The sequence below is a fragment of the Haliaeetus leucocephalus genome, unplaced genomic scaffold (genome assembly GCF_000737465.1).
Source record: "Haliaeetus leucocephalus isolate CR32 unplaced genomic scaffold, Haliaeetus_leucocephalus-4.0 Scaffold897, whole genome shotgun sequence".
Taxonomy (NCBI): Eukaryota; Metazoa; Chordata; class Aves; order Accipitriformes; family Accipitridae; genus Haliaeetus; species Haliaeetus leucocephalus.
This window is the reverse complement of record NW_010973333.1, coordinates 634235-641851: the sequence shown is the minus strand read 5'-3', so window position 1 is coordinate 641851 and position 7617 is coordinate 634235. Positions and strand designations below refer to the sequence as shown.

The 7617-nt window shown below is 48.9% G+C and overlaps 1 protein-coding gene across 1 annotated transcript in view; it reads left to right on the top strand.

Moving 5' to 3' along the window:
* FOXO1 (forkhead box O1) overlaps positions 1 to 7617 on the top strand; it is a gene marked incomplete at its 5' end in the record, with an annotated part of 64745 nt that overhangs the window by 354 nt on the left and 56774 nt on the right. The window lies entirely within an intron of this gene.

The following is a 7617-nucleotide window of genomic DNA, read 5'->3' as shown; positions in this document are numbered from 1 at the left end:
GCAAAAGTTCACGCCGTGTCACAGCGCCGTCCCCGGGCAAACCCGGCGGCAACGCTGCCGCCTCCCGCTCCCCCGGGGGGGACGGGGGGGCTGCCGGTACCGGCGTTCAACACCCGTGTCGGGGGGTGGGGGGGCGGCCGTGGGGTCCTGCGGAGGCTCCGCCGCGTCCCCTGGGGCTGCCCGGTCCCGGGATCGCCGTCGGGCACCGGGGCGGGGGGGGGGGGAGGCACAGAAGCAAACACGGATGGGGAAAGAGCGGAGGCAGGACAAGGGTTGCAAAAATACCGTGTGTTTAATGAGTAAGCCGCTGTATTTGTCCTGATGGCTTCGTTAAACTTGGGTCGCGGGAGCGTCTTTCTCCTCTCAGGCGCTGGGACGGTCGGCAGCCGGTGCTGCTCGGAGCCAGGCCATACGGCCAGCTGCCGGAGGGGCTGCTGGCCCCCGGGGCCCGCGGCCACCCCAGGCGAGGTGGCCCTGGGCCGGGCGTCGAGTGTCGCGTGGGGCTCTGCGGCCACGCCGGCCCTCGCCCACCCGCCGTGGCGGTGGCCGCGCCGGGCCCGTGGTCCCGTCCGGCTCCGCATCCGTCCCCCGGGGGTGGCGAAGGCTGCGAACGAATCCTTCCGTCCTCCGAGGCCTCCTCCCTCGAGAAAGTATCACCCACCCGTGTCCCCGCTCACGGCGGGGGCCGAGCGCCTCGTGTCGTGGCCCTGTTGCGTGGGAGCGTGGTCCGAGGAAGCCTCAGCCGTCTGCGTCAAGGCAGAGCCTCCGCCGCCCCGCCAGGGATTAAGAGATGGCAGTAAACGTGTGAGGTGCACGCACCTGGCGCGGCGTCAGCGCGTCCCGGTGCATTCATCGCTTCGGTCCAGCTGGGGCCAGCCACACTCTTTGCTTTGCTTCCTAGTATCGGTATTATGTGCCTTTTTTAAAAAAGAAAGTGTGTTTATGTATTTTTAATTGCATAGCTAGGCACGTTTGTTGCATCAGATTTTTGTAAAAAAAATTTTTTTTTGTTTTTGGAGGTAAGCAACACCCTGGGTAATCTTAAAACTCATTTTTAGCTGAAGGCTTTTGAGGCTTTTAATAGTAATTTGTTAGTTTCTGTCGATGTGTTTGACTGAAAAATTTAAAGGATAATTGTCTGAAGACATCTTTCCTGAAAACCCTTAATAGGAGTGAAATGATTGATAGCTGACAACTTTTAAATAAGGTAACTTGTCACTTGAAAACGGTGGAGTTTTTTTTCCAGTGGTATTTCAGTCTGCTTGGAAAAAAGCAAGATGCATCAATTTTAGAATAAGTAAAAGAGAACTGAAAACCAAACAAACCAAAACAAAATCAAAGCAAAGAACTCCCAAATTCAAGCGAGCAACTAAGAAACTCTGCTAGCTGTGTAACTTGTTAGGTGCTTCCTATTTTACTGCTGCTCTTCCTGTGGTGCTTCAGCGAGTAAGAAGTCATGCACCCCTCCTTCTGACGGAGCTCTTCCTCTGCCCCCGTGCCCCTCCGAGAGAGAGAGCGAGCCGTTGCCGGTATGTTTTTTGGCTGTGGTACCCTCTGGTAGGGTGCAGTAGGTGCCCTGCCACAGCTAGCGGGTAAATACACGTGCGCTTTCCTGCCGTAATTGGGTGGTTACCCTGTTCTGCACTGGACACACGTTGCCCTAATCCCTTCCTTTGGCCGTGTCACTGCCAGGCTGCTCAGAAAGCTACACGCTTGCAGCTTGTACCACTTCGGCCAGATAAGTGCAACGTTTCTTAAATGCATTTTCAAGTTTAGTTGCTGGCAGCCACTGGGTGTCAATGCCGTAACTGCTCTGGTCGAGGCGTGCAGCCTGTTGCCTTGTTTCTCACTGTTTATCCGCGGCTCAGCTTGAGTGAGGATTATTTTTATTTTTTGGGTTGGGAGCTGCCGGTGCGCCGCTGCTCTGGGGGCCGGGGACCCGCCGTCGGTGCGGGCGCAGGGCTGGGAGCGAAGCCGGACTCAGCCGAGGGCCCTGGCAGAGGAGGAGCATCGCTGGGCGAGGAGCACAGATCGGTAGTGGCCGACTTCTCTGCTGACAGGGAGCGCGGGTTTGTGTTGGGGTCGGGAGTGCGTTCCGTGCCGGTGTTTCACAGTCTGAGAAAGAGAGGGTGGGTGGTGGTGTTTTTTTTTTTTCTTTCTTTTTCTCCACTGCCCTTAAATAAAGCTTCGTGGCACTTCATCTTGTAGGAGTTTGCATGTTTGTAAGCGCAACAAGGTACATTTCAAATTATACACAAAACTATGAAGCACACAGGAACTCAAAAAGAATGTGCGCTTTCTGCATAGTACTAAGGCTGTGTTTCTCGCCCAGAAGATGAGGGCTAACTGCTCTAATGCTTGTGAACATGCACTGCCCTGATTTAATATCTGATGCGAAGCTGCTTTTTCACTTTTCACTGAATATAAAGAAGCTGAACGGTATCAACATTATCTGTTAGGAGCTCAAAATAGCATCCACGTTCTTCCGAATAAAACCAGCTTTTTAAATAAGGGGAGAAGCCATAGGTAGTAACATGAAATTATCAGTAGTAGCTTGTTAGGGTAGTTAAAGTTGTTCTCAGTTATATGTACAAAGCAGTTTATTCCAGACTTTCCTAGCAGAAACTCTGCTTTATGAACAAACCCCCCGTTGAACTCTCGGGGAGCAAAGTCCGCAGGACCCCTGCACAGTGGCTACCTTGACGGAAGGAAGCGCTGGAGATGTGCTCTGCCAGACCCGCTGTATTGTTGGTTGAGAACGAGTGCCGATAGCGACCGGCGTTGCTCAGAGAAGGCTGAAGCAAGAATGAGATCTGTTTCAGAGATAACAAAAGAAATTGTTGTGAAAGTTGTATGGAAGAACAAAACTTCTATCCTAGTTGTAGTCAAGTGAAAGCAACCTTTTCCCTTACCTGTGCTAGTGGGAGGCACCGGGCTTAAGACAGTCTAGAGTCCTCCAAGAACTTCACTGCAGCTGTAGGTAACTCTTCCTTTACTCCAATCTGATAGCCTTTGGGCTAATCATCATACGTAAAATATAAAACATCTCTGGGATGAGCGTATTTCTTGATGTCTTTGCTTTATGGCAAGATGGTTGAGATTTATCGTAAAGGAGCTATTACAGTTAAGCTTCCTTGAACGGTCTCATCCTTTTAACCTGCATTTGAAAATGGGTTCACATCAAAAGCTGTCATTTTTCTTAAACAGAAAACACAGAGTTTTGGTGGCACTCACCTGGAGGTGGATGTGTTGTTAATTTTTTCACAGTGGCAGGTGTTAAGATCACGTGGGCATTTACACCTCCTCCACTTTTAGTCCCAAGGAAACTTGATCCCCTAAATTTTTTTGTTGCCATTGCCAAAGGAATGAGAATAGCTGATACCTAGCTGCAGAAGGATGAATGGGTAGTAAGCCTGAAAGCCCAAGGACAAAACAGGCATGGGACAGGTGCTTTGGGTGCCCCTACTGTAGGAGTGCTTGGTGGTCATGACTCTGTTCTGTAGTGAATCGGTCTCCGTGCACAATAAATTCTGGGTAGTGGTGTATTTGATTCGAAAGCCACACATAGCCTGAAGCGTTTGAAGGACTTTGAGAAATCGAGAATAATCTTCACAGAAGTTGTCCAAAACTTTTGATTCTAGATGAGTGAACAATTTAAATGGTGGAAATTTGTACTATTTATTAAAAGTGAAATGAGTATATCTTTGTGAGGTTTTTATCACACATTTTTTTTTTCTGCGTGGAAATACCACAATTGAAGATTACCTTGAAGAATTGCTGTGTATTCCCTCAGTCCTGGTTGCATACTGGGCATTTACCTCTGTGCCTTTAGATGCTTCCCTGGGTGATTTGGGGACCCCCTAGCATCACGCGTTGTATTATATGTACATACAGCACACACGCGTGCATATACCAGTGTGTATGGTTGGTTTTCTCTTTCTGGGTTCTGCCAGGCTGAACGCTATGACAGTCACACTTTTTCACACGTGGCACCAGTAGTAGCCTCAACAGCTGGAAGCTGGAGTTGCATCTGCTCTGCCCTGACGCCCGATCTCAGCTCGGGCAGCTCAGAGCAATGGCCAGACCAGTTCCAGCCTCTGCCCACCCCGTTGGGAGTTTTACTCTTTAGTGGCTGGCATAGCTGCTCACTGCCCCTAAAAAAAGGTCCTCCGAGGCAGCCGTCATTGTCTGCGAGTCACCAGCTTGCGTGTCACTTCGCTTCAGGTATGAAAGCTCAGCTTAATCTTTGGAGGTGCAAGGTGCTCTCCTCGCCCGCGCCCGAATAACTGATGGCGAAGCTGAGCGGCAGTGCCGGCCCTTAACTGTCTGTTCCTTTTACACGTAATTGTTTCTCCTTTTGTGTTTGCCCTTTGGACCTCAGCCCTTGCTTGAAGGACAAAGCCCATTCTGACCTCAAACCTGTATGTGGCAGCCCTGTTTTTGGGGCGGCGTGCGGGCTTCCCTGGCCCCATCCCGCAGGCAGGTCGCCTCCGGGAGGGACCGAGTCGCCTCGCAGCAGCTGGGGCCGGTGCGATGCGTCCCAGCCTTCATCGGTGGTTTTGAGCTTCCCGTCAGGGCCTGGAATGACACGTTGGAAATACTCTTGGTTTTCTTTGCCCATTGTCTATCTGCTGTGATGTCTGTTCAGTTACTCATGTGATTATAGGTAAGATGAAACACCAAAACAGAACGCCTGAGTGGCTTTGTGTACTGATGTAATGAACTAAGTTTTCCTGAATTGCCTGACTTTAAAGAACTTCAATACAAAACCGAGGTAACTGCTCCCTTTGCCACCATACTCCTTACGACACACTCAGCTCCTTCCTTAGTATCATTATTTTTGTAGCACTTAGACGATTTCACAAGTTGTTGGTGAAGTTGGTGGTTCAGGGAACTGGGGCTTTTGCTGCCTGGGATGGAAAGGGGAAGCAGTGTGGTACAAGGGGATAAAGATGTTTAGGTAGGCTATGTGAGGTTTGTTGTTTGTTTTGTTTTGTTTTGTTTTTTTAATACACTGATCAACGATAAAATAGGCAATTTTTTTGGTGCTTTAGGTTTTTTATAAGACTCCAGAAATGATGTACTCTTGAGATGTCTGTTCAGACTTTTTTCAGTTTCCAAAGCATAATACTGCCTAAATATGTGCTCCTCTGTTTACACAACTGGTGAGTATTTTGTAAAATGAGTGCTTGGCTTTTGGAACAAAAATGCTGATACATTTCGCAGCCACAGATTTGTGAAATATGTAGGGCTGTGGCTACAGAGATTCATCCTTCAGCCCCTTCTGTTTTGGGAGAAAGTTTGTATATGAAACAAGGTTTTCTAATGGAAATGAGTTTATAACCTTGAGTAATGAATGCTGAAGTAAGACACAGTGAAGATACCTGGTAAATAGTTTATTGTTTTCCGCTTCCAGAAGTATGTAAAAGATGGATATATTTACTTTATTGTCAACTCATATGAAGAAGAAACTTCAAGTTCACTGATGCTGGCTGCAGCTAGTCATAGTTAAGCATATGGCAGTGCATACTAATATTTTAATGAATTTTGTAGCGTTTTGTTTGTAAGTCTGGTTGCCAAAATGGGTTTTAAATACTGGGGAAACACTGTTCTTCGTGATGATAGGCTGCACTTCAGAACTAAAGCGTGCCCGGGGAGGAGTCACATTTTGAAGAACAGCATCTCTGCTGCTCCACAGAGAGGTTCAGCATGAACTAAATTGATCTCTGAGGACAAGTGCTATTCACATTTAGGTATTATTTCTAAATATACATTGTAAATGTTATTCACGTGCGTTCGTCAAGCAAAGGTGCTTCATTCCTGTACTGTAGTTTGTGATACACAGACATCTTACGTTAGCAGCGCAGCAGCTGTTTCACAAAGTTTCTTGGTAGGTCTCCATTCCGAACAGATGAGGTGGAGGAATAAAACGAACAAAGTCAGCTGCTTTTACTGGATTGATGATTATCTGCTAAGAACTTCATTAGGCCTCATGCTTGTGCTAGATTTTGATAGTGGATACCGATCTTTACCAGATGACTTAAAATAATACCCAAGGAGGCAAACGTATTTAGTTTTGAAGCACTTCTGCAGTAAATGATGAAGGTTTAGCAGTGCTTTGCTTTGTGGTACGTGGATGGGACCAGAAGTGGCTAGGTTTAAAAATGTAGTCACTGAAAACCTCCTGGGACCCTCGACAGCTGCCGCATGAGACAGGAGATTAGAAATTTGCTGGAGGAGCGGAGAGCACACTCGATTTGCTCAGACAGCTTACTGTTGTTAAAGGCATCTTGCACCACTGCACAGTATCAATGATGTTATAGTTCTGTTTGAAAATACGTCTTATTCTAGAGTTAATTAAACTTAAAGGTACAAGTCTTCTCTTGTTCTAGCCTTAGAAACCTAATTTTTGGGAATGCTAGGAATCCATGCAGCTGGAAGTGCGTTCAGTCCCGTTGCCGCTTCAAGCCAGCGTGCCAGGGATGGCTGCGACTGCATTTCTAAGCAGCCCGTGTTTCCCCCAGTGCTTTGCTGGTGTGTTAGCTGCGGCCCAGGCGCACGTTGGTGGGAGCACGTGGGGCTCCGTTTGCGTGTTGTCAAGGCTGGTTTTGTTGCCTAGGTCTAAGGCGTGTGTAAGTTCTGGGGCCTGGCGTGTGCGTACTTGAGAGAACGTGCTGTGTATGTGTGGGACACGCTCTCTAAAATAGTACATATTCACGCTTAAATTTGGATTGATTGCCGACAAAGTGCTTGCAAGCAGAGGTGCCCTTAACCCATAGTGTTCGCCGGCTAAATTATATCTCTTAGCTATGCTTTGTAATATGGAAGAGCTCTTATTTACTTAGCATCTTCATTTTTTTTTTTTGGAATATCTTACTGTTCAGAGGCCGCTTTGTGCCAGGCCTCCACGCTTCTCCTGCGTCAGGATGCGAAGGGTGAAGTGGGCTGCTCTCTGTGTCTTGGGTGTTGCGTCTCCCTCTAGAAGCGTTGGAGACACCCTCCCCCCTTTCCATGTAGTCAGCACCGGAGTGAAATCTTCATCACGCGCAGAAATTGGGAAATTAAAAACTTTTTTCTACGAAGCGAGCGGCATGCACACGTGAAGGAATTGTCCGTGTAGGCAGCCTCTGTGCTCCGCGTGGCAGCTGCAGTTCTGGGAAGAGTTGAAGGCTCGTAAAGAGAGGAGATGCCGAGGGCAGCCGCTGGCCGGCGAGGCGCGCCTGCAGCTGGGTGCCCACCGCTCTCCTGCTCCGCTGTCGGTGTTGCAGAGGAGGAGGGAGGCAAGTGAGCAAAAGTGCTGCATCTGGGAGGGCCCTGCGCCGCTGCTGTTCGCCCAGAGCTGCTCTTCAGTCGCCGGGCTGGAGCCGCTACCTGTGTGCGGGCTGATGCCCTGGCTGCCCCGCTGCCCTTTCTGCTGCCAGATCCACCTTTGGGCAATCCCTGTTCTTGCTGAGGGTCCCTGCTTTGACGCTGCAGTGGTTTGTGCCTCCTGGCATGGGCAGAACTTGTGACTGGTTTGTTTATATGCTGACCTATTTAAATTTATACACTTTGATTTGAGTTTGATTTGTTTTCCTCCCCCCCCCCCCCCCCCTTTTCCTTTTTTTTCCTTTTGCC